Here is a 19,277-nt window from a genome sequence, read left to right as displayed (position 1 = left end):
ATGTTCCTATCCTTTGTTTGTTTGGTGTAAATGAATTTAAAGCATGTATTTAATTTAGTCATGTTAATTTACATTACAGTTGTTTGGTGTCCCTGTATTCATCAGTATCTCTCTGTCTGTGTATGTGCATGTTTATTTGAGGTTGTGATGATACCGTTTGCTGGGTGAATTTGATTGTAGGGGAGTAGATCCAACCTTTGGCTCCGTGACTTTGAGCTTCTGATTTTTCTTTGTCTGTTTGACACATAGCTCTTTGTCTTAGCCATGGATGTGATGTTCCTATCCTTTGTTTATTTGTTGTAAATGAATTTAAAGCATATCATTTGATTTAGTCATGTTAATTTACATTACAGTTGATACCGATCATGAAAATTCAAAATTAAAAAATCAATTGTGTGGAGTTTATTTTATATTTTTTTCTCGTTGAACTGTTTTTCAATATTTTGCACTAAGCTTGTCAATTTTGGTCTATGGGTGAGAGTAGAAAGCCAACCATGAGAATGAGAATGAAGTTATTATCAATGTTGTCAATTTATGAAGATTGTCGTGGTAAGCATCCTTCTTGATGCTTTTGATGTATCAATTAAGTAGGATGCTGGTTTATCATATCTGTTTTTATCTATAGTACATGAACAAATGGCAGGCAATGTATCATAATCAGCTTTTTGTTAGAATCTTCTTATGCATTTGCTTCGCAATCCTACGAGTCTGAGTCATCTATGACGTTTTAGCGCTCCTCATTTGTCACACAATACAGTGAAATATGATTTGCTGCTGTTCTAGTGAATCTCCGCTTAGTAGTTACATTTTGATTGTGAACTTGTATACTCTTAATCAATTGAAACTTCCTCGATAGTGTTCTGGCCTATATTCACCAACTTATATTTTGACAACTAATGGCTGCCGGCTTACTCTTGTATTTTCCTGTTTTCTTGATGGCTAGTATGTGGCTAGCCATAAAAAAAGGTTAACATAACAGGTACTTCAATTTCAGTTCCTTTCTTGCTCGCACTTGATTTTGAACATTTTTCTAAAAAAACATTCGCGATTGCTTTTGCATGAGTTTTGTTAAGATTGCGGGTGAATGATTTAAGTATGAGGCTTTGCTCTCAGTGAGAGGCAGTTGGTTTCAGGGTGGTTGACTCTGTCCTCTCTGATAGGTAGCGGAGCCAGTGATTACTGATTACGTTTCTTATGTTGGCAACAGCCCTTATACCAATATGGCTGCTTTCTTTCTTGTGTGTGTGAGTGGCTGTCTGGGACTGGCGAGGCTATGATATAATATTCAGTGAGCCTGAAAAGTCAGACTCCAGGAGAAATACTCAATTTCTTGGCGAGGCAACCTTTTGTTGTTGCAGCCCTGGTGTTGTGGTGTTTCTGTCCTGTCTGATTTGAAAGCATATCTGATCTGAAGCCTTCTCTTTCTACAGATTTCTCCGTGTCTGTTAGGGCCTTTTCTTTGAAAATCTTTTTCTGAAAATTATAAAACCGAAGTGTCCCTGTATTCAGCTGTATCTCTCGGTCTGTGTATGTGCATGTGTATTTGAGGCTGTGATGATACCATTTGCTGTGTGTCTTTGATTGTAGGGAATAGATGCGACCATTGGCTGGAGGATGACTTTGAGCTTCTGAATTTGCTTTGTCTGCTTTACAAATAGCTCTTGGCCTTAGCCGTGGATGTGATGTTACTATCCTTTGTTTGTTTAGTCAAAATTAATTTAAATCATATCATTTGTTTGTGTATGTTTGTGTATGTGCATGTGTCTTTGAGGCTGTGATGATGCCATTTGCTGGGTGGCTTTGATTGTAGGGAATAGATGCGACCATTGGCTGGATTGACTTTGAGCTTCTGATTTTGCTTTGTCTGTTTGACAAATAGTTCTTTGCTTGAGCCGTGGATGTGATGTTTCTATCCTTTGTTTGTTTGGTCTAAATCAATTTATATCATATCATTTGTTTGTGTATGTGCATGTGTATTTGAGGCTGTGATGATACCATTTGCTGGGTGACTTTGATTGTAGGGAATAGATGCGACCATTGGCTGGATGATTTTGAGCTTCTGATTTTGCTTTGTCTGTTTGACAAATAGCTTTTGGCCTTAGCCGTGGATGTGATGTTACTATCCTTTGTTTGTTTTGTCTAAATTAATTTAAATCATATCATTTGCTTGTGTATGTGCATGTGTATTTGAGGCTGTGAGGATACCATTTGCTGGGTGACTCTGATTGTAGGGAATAGATGCGACCATTGGCTGGATGACTTTGAGCTTCTGATTTTGCTTTATCTGTTTGACAAATAGCTGTTGGCCTTAGCCGTGGATGTGATGTAACTATCCTTTGTTTGTTTGGTCTAAATTAATTTAAATCATATCATTTGTTTGTGTATGTGCATGTGTATTTGAGGCTGTGATGATACCATTTGCTGTGACTTTGATTGTAGGGAATAGATGCGACCATTGGCTGGATGATTTTGAGCTTCTGATTTTGCTTTGTCTGTTTGACAAATAGCTCTTGGCCCTAGCCGTGGATGTGATGTTACTATCCTTTGTTTGTTTGGTCTAAATTAATTTACATCATATCATTTGTTTGTGTATTTGAGGCTGTGATGACTTTGAGCTTCTGATTTTGCTTTGTTTGTTTGACAAATAGCTGTTGGCCTTAGCCGTGGATGTGATGTAACTATCCTTTGTCTGTTTGGTCTAAATTAATTTAAATTATATCATTTGTTTGTGTATGTGCATGTGTATTTGAGGCTGTGATGATACCATTTGCTGGGTGACTGGGTACTTTGATTGTAGGGAATAGATGCGACCATTGGCTGGATGACTTTGAGCTTCAATTTTGCTTTGTCTGTTTGACAAATAGCTGTTGGCCTTAGCCATGGATGTGATGTAACTATCCTTTGTCTGTTTGGTCTAAATTAATTTAAATTATATCATTTGTTTGTGTATGTGCATGTGTATTTGAGGCTGTGATGATACCATTTGCTGGGTGACTGGGTACTTTGATTGTAGGGAATAGATGCGACCATTGGCTGGATGACTTTGAGCTTCTGATTTTGCTTTGTTTGTTTGACAAATAACTGTTGGTCTTAGCCGTGGATGTGATGTAACTACCTTTGTCTGTTTGGTCTAAATTAATTTAAATCATATCATTTGTTTGTGTATTTGAGGCTGTGATGATACCATTTTCTGGGTGACTTTGGTTGTAGGGAATAGATGCGACCATTGGGGGAATGACTTTGAGCTTCTGATTTTGCTTTGTTTGTTTGACAAATAACTGTTGGTCTTAGCCGTGGATGTGATGTAACTACCTTTGTCTGTTTGGTCTAAATTAATTTAAATCATATCATTTGTTTGTGTATTTGAGGCTGTGATGATACCATTTTCTGGGTGACTTTGGTTGTAGGGAATAGATGCGACCATTGGGGGAATGACTTTGAGCTTCTGATTTTGCTTTGTCTGTTTGACAAATAGCTCTTGGCCTTAGCAGTGGATGTGATGTTACTATCCTTTGTTTGTTTGGTATAAATTAATTTAAATCATATAATTTGATTTAGTCATGTTAAATTTTACATTGCAGTTGATACCGAACATGAAAATTCAATATTAAAAAATCAAATTTGTATTATATATATATATATAAATCATATATATATATATATATATATATATATATATATATATATTATATTGAACTTTTTTTCCAATATGTTGCACTAAGATTGTCAATTTTGGTCCGTGTGAGAGTAGAAGGCCAACCGTGAGAATGAAGTTATAATTTATGAAGAATTGTAGTGGTAAGGCATCCTTCTTGATGCTTTTGATGTATCAATTGAGTAGGATGCTAGTTTATCGTTTCTGTTTTGATCTATAGTACATAAACAAATAGCAGGCAGTGTATCATATTCAGCTAGGTGTCTTCTTAATGATTCTTCTTTTTCGTTAAAATCTTTTTATGCATTTGCTTCACAGTCCTTTGAGTCCGAGTCATCTATGATGTTTTAGCTCTCCTGATTTGTCACACGATGTAGTGAAGTTATAATTTGCTGCTGTTCTAGTGAATCCCCACTTAGTAGTTTCACTTTGATTGTGAACTTGTATACTCTTAATTAATTGTAACTTCCTTAATAGTGTTCTGGCCTACATCGACCAACTTGTATTTTGACAACTAAAGGCTGCCCGCTTACCCTTGTATTTTTTCCTGTTTTCTTTATGGCTAGTATGTGGTGAGCCACAAAAAAGGTTAACATAACAGGTACTTCAGTTCATTTTCATGCTCGCTCTTGATTTTGAACATTTTTATTTTGTCATTCTGGCTTTCATTGCTAGCATGTTGCCGAAGGATAATTAGTACATAGTTGTTTTGAGTGTCATTCTGGTCTTTGAAAGTTTGCTTTGCAGGCTGGATGCTTGCTCCGCTTCTTTGACATGATTGTTTGTATATGAATTTGTAGTTTTTTAGGATGTTTGTTTCTTTCCCTTTACATTCATCTGCTGTTTATGGATAGATTTTGAAAATTGCCTATTGATTTTTTTTTATTTGTTGAATTCTAGCAACTTTGAAAGATAAGTCGATACAAACAATGTGCTTAAATAGGGTTTGCTGCAACTTATGCTGGAATATCTTTCAGCATTTGAAGCCAGACATGGATGATTAGTTTTTTCATAAAATGAGATGGATTTTTATTTATTTGTTGGTTGGAAAATTGTTTGATGTCAATGTTTGTTTGAAGAATAATTTCTTTTACTTTGTTTAGTTTACTGGAAAAAATTGTTTCAATTAGGAGATATAGCAAATGATATAATTTCTCACTAGCTTGGTGGTTTTGCTGGTGTCGTTATGAGTTTGAATCTTTGGAGTTTATAATTAGTAAAAAAATACTGATAACAGATATTCAAATATAACATTATCGTAATAAAAAAATTCCAGAAAATAACAAATAAAACGTCATTTATACACGTTGGTAGATTTCTTGAAGGGCCTAAGTTGGGCCTGGCTTATCAGTCTTACGTATTATCAAGATCAATTAATTATATAAACCATGGCTCTTCTTCACCTTCTTGTAGCTCTAGGTTGGTCTCTGACTCTCTGCTGTCCTTCATCAAAAAGTTGGCTCTGCTCTGTTTTAGATGCGTTTATCCTTTGACTGAAAAAAACAAGGGCAAGTAGGCAGAATATTTTCGTAAAACGCCTAATCTTTTGCAAGTTATTACGATTTTGCCAACACATAACATGCAATGACAAAGATACCTTTGCTCTCAGAATATGCAAGGCCATCACTAGTTTAAGAATAGGCAAGGCCACATGGACAATAATGATGTTCTTAAGAATGTGGCTTTGCTCTCAGTGAGATGACCCAGTATGGCGGTTGCTCCTCTCTCTGAACGACTGCGGAGCCGATGATTTTACCGTCGGTTTATAAAACAATCGCGTATGTGTACGTATATATGTTGTCAATTATTACTCTCTCTGTTCCATTAATACTATATTACCGGCGTAACTTGATCGGAGATCTGATACGTTCAATCTCTGCCAAGGTTCTGTTGCTGCTTACGAAGAAGCTATGACGATTCTTATTTTCTAGAGTGCAAGATCCAAACGATAAAGGAACAATTTTGATTGTTTGGCGGGGCAATGTGAATATTTTCTATCTCTTGCAGATAGATCCATCATTGCAGCCACATTCGCTTTGTTCCTTTTGTTGTTTGATTAAAGGCGAATCTCAGCCTCACTTCATATCTTTCTTTCTCTGTTTTTTGTACAGTGGAAATTTTAGCTCATTAGTTTGAGAACGAGGTTTTGCTCTCAGTGAGATTGAAGGTTTTAGGGCGGTTGACTTCGTCTCTCTGATAAAAAGCGGAGCCTGTGATTTATCTTCTTATTTGCCAACAGCTCCTTCTCCCTCTACAGACAGAGAGGCCAAATGCATAAATCTACCCTCAACTTTGCACTTCTACCCTTTGTTTGGATGGAATGATTGGAAGTTTTAGTAACTTAATGAGGTTATGATGATATTATCAGTGACCTAAAATCAGATTAGAAAAGAAACACCCATCCTCTGGCGGGGTAGGCTTTTTGAAGCAGCGGCTTTAACTCCACTCGTGGTTCCTGAACTTAGACAGCCTTTGGCAGTCCTTAAATATGGGTTTCACCCTATTTCCTGGTAGCTATTGGCTGCAGCCATGATGTGGTGTTGTTTCTTTCTTGTTTGATACTAGGGCTATCTGATCTCAGCCTCCATTTCTCCAAATATCTTTGTTTAGGTTCTGTTTGTTTCGGGGAGATATTTCAAGTGAAGGGTGAGGCTTAGCTCTTGGAGAGCTACTCTGACTGATTGCAGAGCTGACCCTTATTTGTCAATATCTATACCTATCTTTTTCTATCATCTCTTTCTTTGTCTTGTGGGTCTATGCATGGCTGTGATGATGCTGTTATTTTTTTAATGAAAATCGGACAATTGGATGAACACTAGCAACTTTGGGTGGGTGACTCGGGAGCTCTGATTTTGAGCTCTTTTGTTGCAGTCATGGTTGTCATGTTCACTTTTCTGCTTGAAAAAGGCGAATCTGAGTTTCCTTTAATATGCTTATATCAAGGTCACTTTAATTTTACATTTTGTGAACATTGTTGGTATGTGAACAAGGTTTGGCATAATTTGTCTCTGATTGATTGCAATGCGGAGAGGGATATTGCGTTGAATTGGTTTTTAGAACCATTGTTTGCAATTGTCAATTTTAGTTTGTGGTTCAAGAACTGTCGATTCAAGTTTTAGAGAGGTGAAAGGACAGCGATAAAAAAAAAAAATCCAAGGGATTTATGCGGTCAAGTAATGAGAATTGCTGTAGCAGGTATCGTTCTTTGATGCTTTTAATGTATCAATCAACTGTCAAGTGAATTGGATGCATTTTATTGTGTGGTAGTGGTGATCCCAAAAGTACAAATTTTGAGATTGAGAAGTAATTGAGAAAGCTGCTTGTTAATTTTTTTAATCTTTTAGTCAAAACTAATATAAAAATGCTACTCATGGCTTAGTGTCTTAATGTCAAAGCATTATGTTAAAGTATGTGCAAAAAATTTGATGCACTCTAAAATGAGGTTTATGAGATTATATGCATTTTTCTCCAATCAAGAGGCATTGTTGATCAAAGTGGAGAAAGGTCAAAATGAAAACAAAACAAAGGACTCACCAACAGCTGGTATGCATATCATCTTTCTATCATCTCTTTCTCGCCCTTGGGTGTCTTTGCATGGCTGAGATGATTCTATTATTTTTTAAGTGAAAATTAGACAATTGAATAAACACTAGCGAACTTTGGTGGGTGACTCGTGAGCTTCTGAATATTCAAGGTCCACTTTAGTTTTACATTCGGTGAATATTGTTGGTAGCATTTGTCAATTTTAGTCTGGTTCAAGAACTATCAATTCAAGTTTTAGAGAGCTGAAAAGACAATGAAAAAAATATGAGGGAATTATGCTGTGTAGCAAGTATTATAGAAAATGATACCGGTAAAGATAAACTTTTTTCTTAAACTCGGTGGTGATCTAACTTGACGCAACCACATGGTCAAGTATTTTGATTTAACTGCAGTTAAGACACATTGGTCAGCTTTGATTTTTTTTTTTTTTTTTTTTGACTCTAGTACGTATCACTTCATTGAAAGATGTCACTTTTGGCCAAATGCATGTGAGATGTTCCATTATGTCGATGGAAGTGAAAATTTTCTTTCTAGCCGTGATATATTATTCGAAGAGAACCATCTTTCGGGGAGTTTTTAAAATTTCTGGTGGGAGCCAAATGACTCATGAGTGATAAACTATGCGGATTTGTGTTGTAGGTTATTGGGTAGTTTTTGTAATTTTTTTCCTCGTCAAGGGCAGAGATAAGAAATGGCATAAATTATCATTGCCCTTGAGTTGATTGAGCACTTAAAAAAAAAAAAATCGTTAAAAAGAAAATATGATTTTTCCAGAGAGAAGCATATAGGTAAGGCTTTAGGGAGCAACTTTCTGTATGCAATGTGAAGGGAAAGTGACGGTATTCTACAAAATGAGTCAATAAAATTAACTGTAGTTATTTTATAATTTCGATAGTTAACTTGGTTTATACTTATTAAAGTAACTATAGTTACTATGGTAAATAGTATAATTAATTATTGTTAATTAAACTAATTAACTATAATTAGTTAATGTGTTAGATAGTGTATGTACTTAGTTTATGTACTTTAATAAGTGCTTATATTTTAGATAGTATATGACTAATTAGTTAGTTAACTATACTTAATTAGCAATAGTGGAGTTAGTTATAATTAATTAGTTAAGTATACAATATTATAGTTAACTAGTCAACTATAGTTATTTAGTAATTTTAGGTAGTCTTCTTAATCATGGAGACCTAATTAGTAGTGTGCTTAGTTTATGAGCTTAGTTAATTTGCAATGTTAGAGGGTCTATACGTACTTAATACCTATTATTATAGGTAATAATAGTTGATTAGAAACATTAGATAGTCTATTTGGGAGTTTAGAGCTTAATAAATCAACTATAGTTAGTAATTTTAGATAGTCTTCTTAAACGTAGAGACTTAGATTAGATATACATGTACAAACTATATGCGACTAAAATTATAATTTTTTTAATTTTTAGTAATAGATGTAATTAAATCAAAATTTAAATTTTATATAATATTTCACTTTTATATACCAAAAAAATACATATTCAAAAATTAATTTAAAAACTTTTAATAGCTATTCAAAGTCATATGTATTTTATGGTATAATTTTTCTGAATTTGTTTTTCATATTTTGCATGATGTTATTTTTTTTCCTTGTTTACTAGATAAATGTGGAATGTTAATTTCTTTTTTTCAAATCGCCTAAACTGCAGAACCGAACCAAATCAAATTAAACTGCTGCTAAAGATTTGGATTGGCTTGAAATTTTAGATGGTTTAATTTGGTTTGGTTTTAAAGTTTTCTCAAACCAGTATTTTAAGTTTGATTCGATTGTTATATTCAAATCGAGTTAAATCGATCTACGAACTGCCCTACTATCTTTTATATAAGGGTAAGAAGCGTCTTGTCTTTTATATGTTCCATCATTTCAAAATTTTCCTCAATGGATTCTGCTTCAACATATAACAATATATATATATATATTTTTTGTGAATTAAATTTTGAGTGCATTACACCATTTCAGATTAAAATTAATAATAACCATTTTTAGAGTTTTAGAGTTTTTGATTTGATAAAGTTCATGCAACTATTGAAATAATAGTTTTTATATTTTTTTTTCAGCCATTTAAAAAAAAGCTATTAGAGAAAAATTCAAATTAACTATGAGCTTCTTATTATATGAGGTTCATATATGAGGATCTTTGTTTTAATTTAATAATTAGATTTTTAATTTATTATTTTATCAATACTTTGATTCTTTCCTCAATATCAAATTTAAAGAAAATTGTCTATTTTCATTGTCCGTTTTGAGAAATTAATTTCTAAAATATTAAGCTTTTATTATATAATTCAACTAAAGCTTTTATTATAATTCAACAAACTACGAAGTTTTTATGATGATTTTAATGTTTTTTTTTTTCATGGTATCATGTTGACGGCAAAGTGGCTGAGCCTTTTGCTCTTTATAAATATATCTATATTATATTTAAATGTAAGAATAGGAGAGTTTTTTGCTCTTGATAAATATATCTATATCTATATAAATGTGGGAATAGAGGATTAATAAAAATTTCAATAGCGCCTTTAATAAAATTTGGAATATTTTATTCTAATTAGAAAATTACATTTTATTAATTGATTAGATAAAATTTATAAAAATTATTTTTTAAAATAAATATATATAAATAATTTTTTATTATTGAATTAATTTGTAATTGTTATCACTTTAATTTTATTAAGAGATTTATATATCTAAGAGATATATATATCTATTGCAATAAATAGATGATTAAGTATTTTAAATTTTTTAAATATTTTTTCTCTTATATTCTTAATCTGTTTGACTTGAAAGAAAATAGTATTTATGCATTTAAAAAAAAAAAACTCTATTATGTGCATATTTTTTTTTTCGAATGTACTGGATAAGTGGTATTATCACTATAGTTAAAGTGAATATTATTATTCATTCAGATATCTTTTCATTTCTTTTTCTTTCTTACCTAGCAGAAAAAAATAATTTATTTTTATTTTAATTTTTCACTATAGTATTATATAAATATTGATTTGTAGTTGAGGATAGAGGCTAAAGATTGAGTCATGACTTGATTTTTTTTTTCTTGGCATTAAAAAATCTTTATTTATAAATTCGAGATTGAAATATTAGATCTAGAAATCGGATTGAACTTTTTATTTTCAGACCATTTCATTATATAAAATAGAATTAAGTACATAAAAAGTAGCATTATATAAGTACAACAATGTTCAATACAAATTAATGAATTGTATTTGTTTTAATATAAAAAATTTATGCTTTAATATTTTATAAATAAAAAATTAGAAGAGTAAAAAAATAAGTGTGCATGCAACACCCGTCGTAAAAAAGATTAGTATCCTAAGAATGAACCAGCACTTTGTTTTGTCTGAATCAAATTATATTAGATGGATACTAGGCATAATTGGACGTTCATACTATGTAGAAATTTTAGGTTAACTTCAACAATTTCTTTGTCATCAACCTTATTCTTATTGTCATTGTTATTGTTATCAGATATTCGGTAGTTGGTACCGATTCAAGGTTGGACGTCAAAAATCTATTAGATTTTGAGGTCTTAGTGCATTGCAAGACTCATGTAGGTTTTTTTTTTTTTTTTTTCAAGAGAATAAATTCGAAAAGAGAACAATAATAAGAACATGAACAATAACATTCAAGAGTCGTAAAATTCATAAAAAAAAATATTAAAAGTCATTATTTTTAAAGTCTTTATAATTATAACAAGAAAGAACATTAAAAGTTATTGTGTTTAAAATGTCATAGAACTCATAAATTAGAGAGAATATCAAGAGTTATGAAGAGCAATATGCTAAAAAACTATAAAAATTCATAAGAGAATATCAAAAAATTATTTTTTTGTTTAAAAGCTATAAATGTCAAAATTAGAGAATAATTTTTAAAGAGGTATTATGTTTAATATCCAGAAATCAGAAAGGCAAGAGAGACGGTTTTTCTACAAGTTCTTCAATTTTTCCTAGTCAAGTTAATACCAAATGCTCAAATTTTAGAGAGTCTAACTCTTTAGATAGAATCTCGCTCTTTAAGCTAATAATGTGTATGTTATTTTTTCTGAAGAGAAAAAAATAGATTTAAAAAGAGAGAACACTAGTAGAGAGCATCAATATTCAAGAGTTCAAGAACTCATAAAAACAAGTATTAAAAGCCATTATTTTTAAAGTCATAATTTTTTAAAGCTATAAAAATCATAAAATTATAAGTCGTAATAAGAGAGAACACCAAAAGTCATAGAATTAAAGAGCTATTATGCTTAAAATCATAAAAACTATAAGTGAACATTGAGAACCATTGGCTAAAAAAGCGATAAATTACAGAATAATTTTTAAAGAACTATTATGTTTCAATATACATAAATCAGAAGTTATATGAATTTAGCAAATTGAATGGTAGATCATGTTATAACTGCATTCTTGTTAATTTAAAATATAAATTTTTGTTCCTATAATGATTTAGATAAATGTGTAAATACCGTGAGGTTCTCAAATTTATTTCCCTTATTTTTATATACATTTTTTAAAAAATTAATTAAATATAAAAATGAATAAATTACATAGATTAAAAAAATTAAATAACAAATCCAATTGGTTTTATTCATTTCAATAGTTTATTATCTGTTTTCAACAAATTTTTTTATTCAATGCTCGGTTTATGGGTTAAATCGATTAAAGCACAACTATAAATAATAAACGTTGCTTGAAATTTACGACTGCGGTCCGCGGAGGGTTATTTTGTGAACGGTGAATTATGCTTAAATTATCGTAATACCCCTTCATCTTCTTTATCCAAACAGGATGCACGTCGAAGGGTAAATATGTAATTTACGTTGCTATCATATCACCATAAACACAGATCAGGAAATGGAAAATGCCAGGGATTCAAATCCCTCAATCTATCTATTCTCAAAAAAAAAAAAAAAAAAAAAAAAAAAAAAAATCCTCTCATTAGTTTAAGTATGAGGCTTTGCTCTCAGGGAGAGGCGGTGGGTTTCAGGGTGGTTGACGCCGTCCTCTCTGATAGATAGCGGAGCCAGTGATTACTGATTACATTTTTTTCGTTGGCAACAGCCCTTGCATATCTATCATATATATACATATATATATACATACCTTCTTTCTTTTTGTGTGTGCGAGTGGCTGGTTGGCAAGGCTTTGATGATATTGTTCAGTGACCCTTAAAGATCAGACTCGAAGAGAAATACTCGATTTCTTGGCGGGGCGACCTTTCATGGTTGCAGCCATGCTGTTATGGTGTTTCTTTCTTGTCCGATTTGAAGGCATATCTGATCTGAGCCTTCTATCTCTACAGATTTCTCTGTTTCTGTTTGGGCTTTTCTTGTTTTCATGCAAAATATCTTTATAACATTTGTAGATTTGTAGGAACAGATGCTTCCTTTGGCGGGGTGACTCGAGGGTCTTATTTGACAAATAGCTATTTGTGCAGCCATGGATGCGTTGTATAAATGAATTCATGTATATATTTCATTTATTGATGATAGAAAAGAACTTTCTAGTTTATACCAAACATGAAATTTGAAATTAAAGATGAATTCTTTGGAATTCATTTGCAGTACCTGGGCCTTTCTGTCGGGTAAAATGAGAATCTGAGCCTTCTTTTACTGTCTTGTTAACCTTCTTGAAAATGTGTTTTTCATGGTTTCTTTACATAAATCATGTGACATGTTTTTTAATATGTTGCCCCGAGAATTTCAATTTTGTTCTGTGGGTATGGGAGAGGAAGAAGGTCAACCACGAAATTAAAGTTATTATCATTGTTTTGAAAACAATTTCTGGATTCATTTTCTCTTTCACTTCCATTTTTGGTTCCTACCGTGTGTGATTTGTACACTTTTGGCCTTTTTATCAACTTTATATTGCACATTTTAAAATAATTATAACTTCCTTGATAGTGTTATGGCCTACTGCCCCAAACTTGTATTTTTGACAACTATTGACTGCCTGCTTACCCTTGCATTTTTCTTGTTTTCTTGATGAGTTTTATGTGGTACCCATGTGATATAGGAAATTCTTTGCTGCTGCTTACTAGTATGTGGCCATTCTTAATTCCTTTTCACCCTTGCCCTTGATTTTGAATGTTCTTATGTTGGTCATTTATTGCTTTCATTGCTAGCATGATGCCGAAGGGGAATTAGTTTGGTAGTTGTTTGAGTGTCCATGATTGGATGCAAGCTGCTAAAGCTTAACTACACATGAAAGTCTGCTTTATGAAGTATTTCGTTGCTCTGGCTTATTTTGTGCTGGTGTTAATTCATGGAGTAGCATCGTGGTCTTGGAATGTCTGCCAAGGGTAATGATATGGCAGAGCTGCATTCTTGTTCCACTATGTTTTGGCGTCACTGTCATATCAATTTCTAGTTTTTTAAAATTGCTGTTTGTTTTCCTTCACATTCAGCTGGAGTTTATGGAATAGTTTTTGGAAAATTGCCTATTGACTGTATTTGTTTGAATTTTAGGAAACTTTAAAAGACTTATAAAACAAAAACTGTGTTCGTATAAGGTCATCATTAGAGTTATATTTAATTTAATATTTTTTGGTTTTAAGCCTCGAGAGTTGCAAGTTTTGGATGTGCCTTCTAATGTCAGTAGAGCATCCTCGAAGCTGATAGGATTTGTGTTTTTTGGCCTAGAGTGATTAATTTTTAGCTGGATGATCAATCTTCCGCTTGGAGTTGTAACCATAAGGGGAAAAATAAATTCTATGCAATAATTTGTTGCTACACATGTAACTCATTTGTAGCTCTTATATGTAAGAACCCTCGTGATTTCTTTCAGCTTGAAACTGCCAGTCAAGCTCCCAAGAAGGATAGCTTTGGTAAATATGCTCGATCAAGCGGAAACCGGATGATAATTGAATTCAGTTCTTGTTCAACTAGTTCAGCATGCTGTAACTTTTTCTGGTTGTAGAAGATCCTTCTGTCATTTGATATGAAGCCAAATCTGGATGAGTAGTATTTGGTACAATGAGATGATTCCATATTTATTTGTTGGTTAAAACCTTGTTGAATATAAATATTCTTCTGAACTTGTTTAATATAAATGTTTGAAGAATATTTTTATTTTGCTTTCTTTAGTTTACTGGAAAAGTTGTTTCGATGTGGAGAAAACAAATGAGAAATTATTTTTTTCATCTTTCTGGGAATGAAGGATGCAAGGTGGCTATCGTTTCGGATAACTATAATGTATACCAGAATATAAAAATTCTTGTTTCTCTCCCTTGCTCGTGTGCATCGGCCGGTTCTGTTTTCAAATCAAATCGATTGAAAACTGAAAAACGAATGTGTGCAGTTGAAACGAAGCAAACCAGGAAAATAGCTAAACTGATTTGATTTGGATCATTTGGTTCGTTCTGCTAATATTTTACCATTTTAAATGTTGAAAAAGAAATTTGGTGATCCGAATTCGAACTGTTCCTGTTGAATTGAATTGAATCCAAGTTGCTCAGGTTGATTCGGTTTTGAGTTTTCGGTGAGTTTTTAATAATTGCTCAGTCCTACCGAATGAGCTGGCTTTATCCCTTTTTAGGAAAATATTTTGAGGTATTTTTTTAAATTTTGATTGTAATATTAAAATATTTTTATATGAAAATATAAGATATCATACATATAAACATGAGTGTTGATGTAATGAAGATTTCTACAATAACTAATTAACATGAAATATAAGTATTCTTCAAAATTAGACATTGAAAAATCAAAAAGTACTGAGAATATTTTTGATGAAAGGGACCCAAATCTTCGATTTTGCCGACAAATAAATAAACAAAATTACAATGACCAAAGATGAAAGATACCGTCGGCCTCGGGACTCGGTTTACTCGAAAGGGTAAAGAGAAGTCTAGCCAACAATAAAATGCAAGAAGATGCAAAGCAGCATCAAGCACTCTTCTGAATGAGGCTTTGCTCTCAGAGAGACTGTTGAGTTTGGCAGTTGCTCTGCTCTCTGAACGACTGCGGAGCCGATGATTTCACCGTCGTTTTATGAATCAACCGCTCTTGCGTATATGTGTATGTATGTGTTTATATATTTTTGGGTAAATTATTATTTCGTCCCCGAGGTTTGATCTACATTACAGCAGTACATAATCTTCTCTGTGGAGGTTCTGTTGTTGCTGAGGCTATGATGATTTTCATTTTTCTCGAGTGCAAGAAGTTAACAATAAAGAACAATTTGATGGTTTGGCGGGGCAATGTGGATATGTTCTTTGTAGAGAGCTCCATTTTTGCAGCCACAGTCACTCTGTTCCTTTTATTGTTTGATTAAAGGCGAATCTGAGCCTCATTTCATCTCTTCTTTTTTTCTTTTTTTTTTTTTTCAACTACATCGTAGCTCATTGGTTTAAGAATGAGGTTTTGCTCCACTGAGGTGGAAGGTTTCAGGGTGGTTGAGTTCACCTCTTTGATAAGCAGGGGAGCCCGTGATTTGTCTTCTTATTTTGCCAACAGCCATCTTCCCTCGTATGTACAGAGAGGCCGAATACATAAATTCACCCCTAACTTTGTACTTTGACCAAGGATGAGATGATATGATGGAAGGTTTATGAAGGTAAAGTAATGAGGCTATGATGATATATCAGTGTTATAGAATCAGACTAGAATATAAACATCATTCTTCTGGCGGGGTAGCCTTTGGAGTCGCTGGAATGTGGGTTTCCCTCCTTTTCCTGGTAGCTCTTGGCTGCAGCCATGATGTGGTGGTGTTACTTTCTTGTTTGATTCAAATGCATATCTGATCTGAACCTCCGTTTCTGTGCATTTCTCTGTTTGGGCTCTGTTTGTTTTCCGGAAAATATTTCAAGCAAAGGGTGAGGTTTTCCTGTTCACTTTTCTGTTTGGAAAAAGGCGAATCTGAGCCTCCTTTTATATGCTTAAACCAAGGTAGAATTGAGTTTTAACATTTGCTGAACATTGTTGGAATGTGAACAAAGTTTGGCTTAATTTTAATTTCTGTTTCTCAATCTTCCTTTGTGAGTGAGATATTATGTTGAACTGTTTTTTAGAACCATAGATTGTGATTGTCAATTTTAGTCTATGGGTCAAGAACTCTCAATTTAAGCTTAGAGGTGAAATGTCAACAATCACAATGCAAGGGATTTATACTGTCAAGTAATGAAGAATTGCTTAAGCAGGGATCACCCTTTATGTCATTAATGTATCAATCAAACCCAGGAAAAACATGTAGATACTTTTTGCTTGTTAATTTTTTTTAATCTTTTAGTTAGAACGAGGAAAACGTATTCGATGGTTACTTTTGCTAATAAATTATATGCGGTATTGGTTATAGCTTGGTGTCTTAATTTAAAAGCATTATGATCAAGTATTTAGAAAAATATTTGGTGTTGTCTAAAATAGCGACAGTGAGCGCTTCTCATACATTTTCTTCACTCTCATAAGTCTCAGTTTGAAAAACTCACTTTACATCCGTTCAGTTGTCACATTATAGACTGACTAAAATTTACCATATTTAATTGTAAATCCCACTATATTCTTCTTGCTTTGATCTTCATCCTTGCTGTGACCATTCTACTATTTTTAATACCTAAGTCCTGAGCTCCGTTTCTCTTTCCATTCCTTTTTTTTTTCCTCTCTTTTTATCTACTATTTTTAATACCTAAGTCCTGAGCTCCGTTTCTCTTTCCATTCCTTTTTTTTTTCCTCTCTTTTTATCTACTATTTTTAATACCTAAGTCCTGAGCTCCGTTTCTCTTTCCATTCCTTTTTTTTTCCTCTCTTTTTATGGAGTGGAAATTTTAGCTTATTTGTTTAAGAATGTGGTATTTGCTCTTAGAAAGTTGGATGGTTTCAGGTGATTTCATATCTTATGTTACCAACAGCCCTGAATATGCTGATGGTGAAAATGATTATGTTGATAACAACAGCAAATGAGGCAATGATGATTCGGTGTAAATTTTAGCTCATTAGTTTAAGATTGAGGTTTTGCTCTCAGAGAGGTGGATGGTTTCAGGGTGGTTGACTCTGCCTCTCAAATGGGTAGCGGAGCTGGTGATTTCACATCCTACAACAGCCCTTTATATGATGATGATGATGATGATGATGATGATTACGTTGACAATAACATTAATAATAATAGCAATGAGGGTTTGATAATGCATTTAGTGACCAAAAAAAGAGAAACACATTATTTCTTTTGGCATGGCAGCCTTTGGCAATCAGAGGAGTAAGGGTTTTCCCTCACTTCCTGCCAGCTCTTGGATGCAGCCATGGTGTTCCTATCTTGTCTTATACATAGGCATATCTGATCTGAGCCTCCTTTACTCTAAATTTCTCTGTTTGAACTTTGTTTGATTCGTGGAAAACATTTCACCTCTTATATATGGCCGGCAAAGGCTTCTCTGTGATTGCTAACGTCAATACGTAAGTACCTATCTGTATCAATGATCTAGCTATCTGTGTGTATGTGCAAGTTGATTTTTAGGCTGCAATTAAGTCTGTTCCTTTGGGGCCTAAAAATCAGACATTTTAAATAAAAGAAGTGTGTACAGAATCTTTTCTTTGTGGATTTGGGGATAGCAGCATAGTGTGTTAATTCTACGTTTGGTCTGTTGTTTACTGAAATTTTTCTTTACTGCTTGTCCTAGTGTGAGTCCTTCCAGAGCATATGTTTGCTAATTCTTCATTACATCAGTCTGTCCGGTTGATTTTTCTTTTTTCGAAACTGTACTGGTGAATTTTTTTATTAAAATAAGTTGCTGTATTCTTTTTTCATGCCCTTTTCAGACTAATATTTTGCTCTAGTAAGGTATTTTTTTCTTATTTGATTCCTCCATTTAATTAACAAACTTGGTTGCTTTGATTCCACTAATTGAGCTTGATGTGAAGTCATAGCAATGAAACGTTTAAAATTCTGAAGGAATTGCACAGCACTATCAGTCAGCTTTTTTGTTGGAGATATAAAATCAAATGACTTTTTTCATTTTCTCTAATTTATTAGAAACTTACATATCTTTTATATTGAATAGACTGAAGTTTTGTTGAAATGACAAAAGCAATGATTATCCTTACCAGGAATATTATTAAATTTTATTCTCATGTTTCTTCAATCAAGAGGCATTGTTGATGAAAACGGAGAAAGTTCAAAGACGAAAACAGAACAAAGTACGTACTCCGCTAACTTACTGAGTAGGTTTTGTATCCTCTCCTCAATGAGTCGCTGTCTCCGGCTGGCATCGGCGGCATTCATTTACTAACGACAAAAATATTTTTCATAAATAATTCTTTTTTAGAATTTAGAAGAGTTATATATAAACTTTTTTAAGCTGCTTTACTTAACACTACTCGTACTGAAACCGACGAAAATAGACCTAAAAGTAAAATCACTTGCATGAGCAAAATTATTTCAAAGATATTAATGCGGACTCAGTCAGAAACAAAATAAAATACTAATTAATTTTTTTTTTTTTTTAAATTTGAACTTTCAACTTGAATTAAACAACATAATCTGAATTTATAAATATTGAATTCTTATTTGATTTGAAGTTTGACAATTATAAGTTAAAAAGTTATATATATATATATATATATATATAGACATATTATTTTATTATATAGGATGAATATTTGATGAGAATAATATACTATATATGTTAACTATTTTTGAAATAATTTTTGTTGCACTCCAAAGATGTATATATACTTATATGAAAAATGTTAAAATTAAAAAAAAAATTTGCCAATCAGGTAGGTAATTATCTGATTGGTCTTTTCACTGAGCTATATTATCTACCCGCAGTGCCACTTTGATCTATTAGATTCAATCCGATCTGATCTTGGAGCAATAATGGTGCTGGTTCGATTCTTGATCCGGTTCCGAAAACATTGGGCAAATTCAATGAAAAAAGAAAAAGGCGCAAACGCAAACCTATCAATTTGCAAACATCACGTGGTTCGGACAGTAATAAATGAAAGTCGAGGGACCATTTATGAAAAACATTTTCATTTATTTAGTAAAATTAGAACGATAATAATAATAAAAAAATTATATATAGCGTTTAAATTTAAGGG

General features: G+C 32.6%; 2 long non-coding RNA genes across 2 annotated transcripts; one reads left to right on the top strand and one right to left on the bottom strand.

Moving 5' to 3' along the window:
* Positions 1 to 4,839: 4,839 nt before the first annotated feature.
* Positions 4,840 to 5,391, bottom strand: LOC110009922 (uncharacterized). Its single transcript, XR_016322069.1, has 2 exons — positions 5,253 to 5,391; positions 4,840 to 5,148 (listed from the first exon to the last, which is right to left on the bottom strand). It is a non-coding gene; the product is annotated as an uncharacterized LOC110009922 (long non-coding RNA).
* Positions 5,145 to 6,906, top strand: LOC110009921 (uncharacterized). Its single transcript, XR_002284792.3, has 2 exons — positions 5,145 to 5,439; positions 5,767 to 6,906. It is a non-coding gene; the product is annotated as an uncharacterized LOC110009921 (long non-coding RNA).
* The last annotated feature ends 12,371 nt before the right edge of the window (positions 6,907 to 19,277 follow it).

This window comes from Jatropha curcas, chromosome 8 (assembly GCF_041381405.1).
Source record: "Jatropha curcas cultivar XTBG-Jc1 chromosome 8, XTBG_Jcur_1.0, whole genome shotgun sequence".
NCBI classification, from domain to species: Eukaryota; Viridiplantae; Streptophyta; class Magnoliopsida; order Malpighiales; family Euphorbiaceae; genus Jatropha; species Jatropha curcas.
This window is presented reverse-complemented; position numbering and strand designations above follow the sequence as displayed.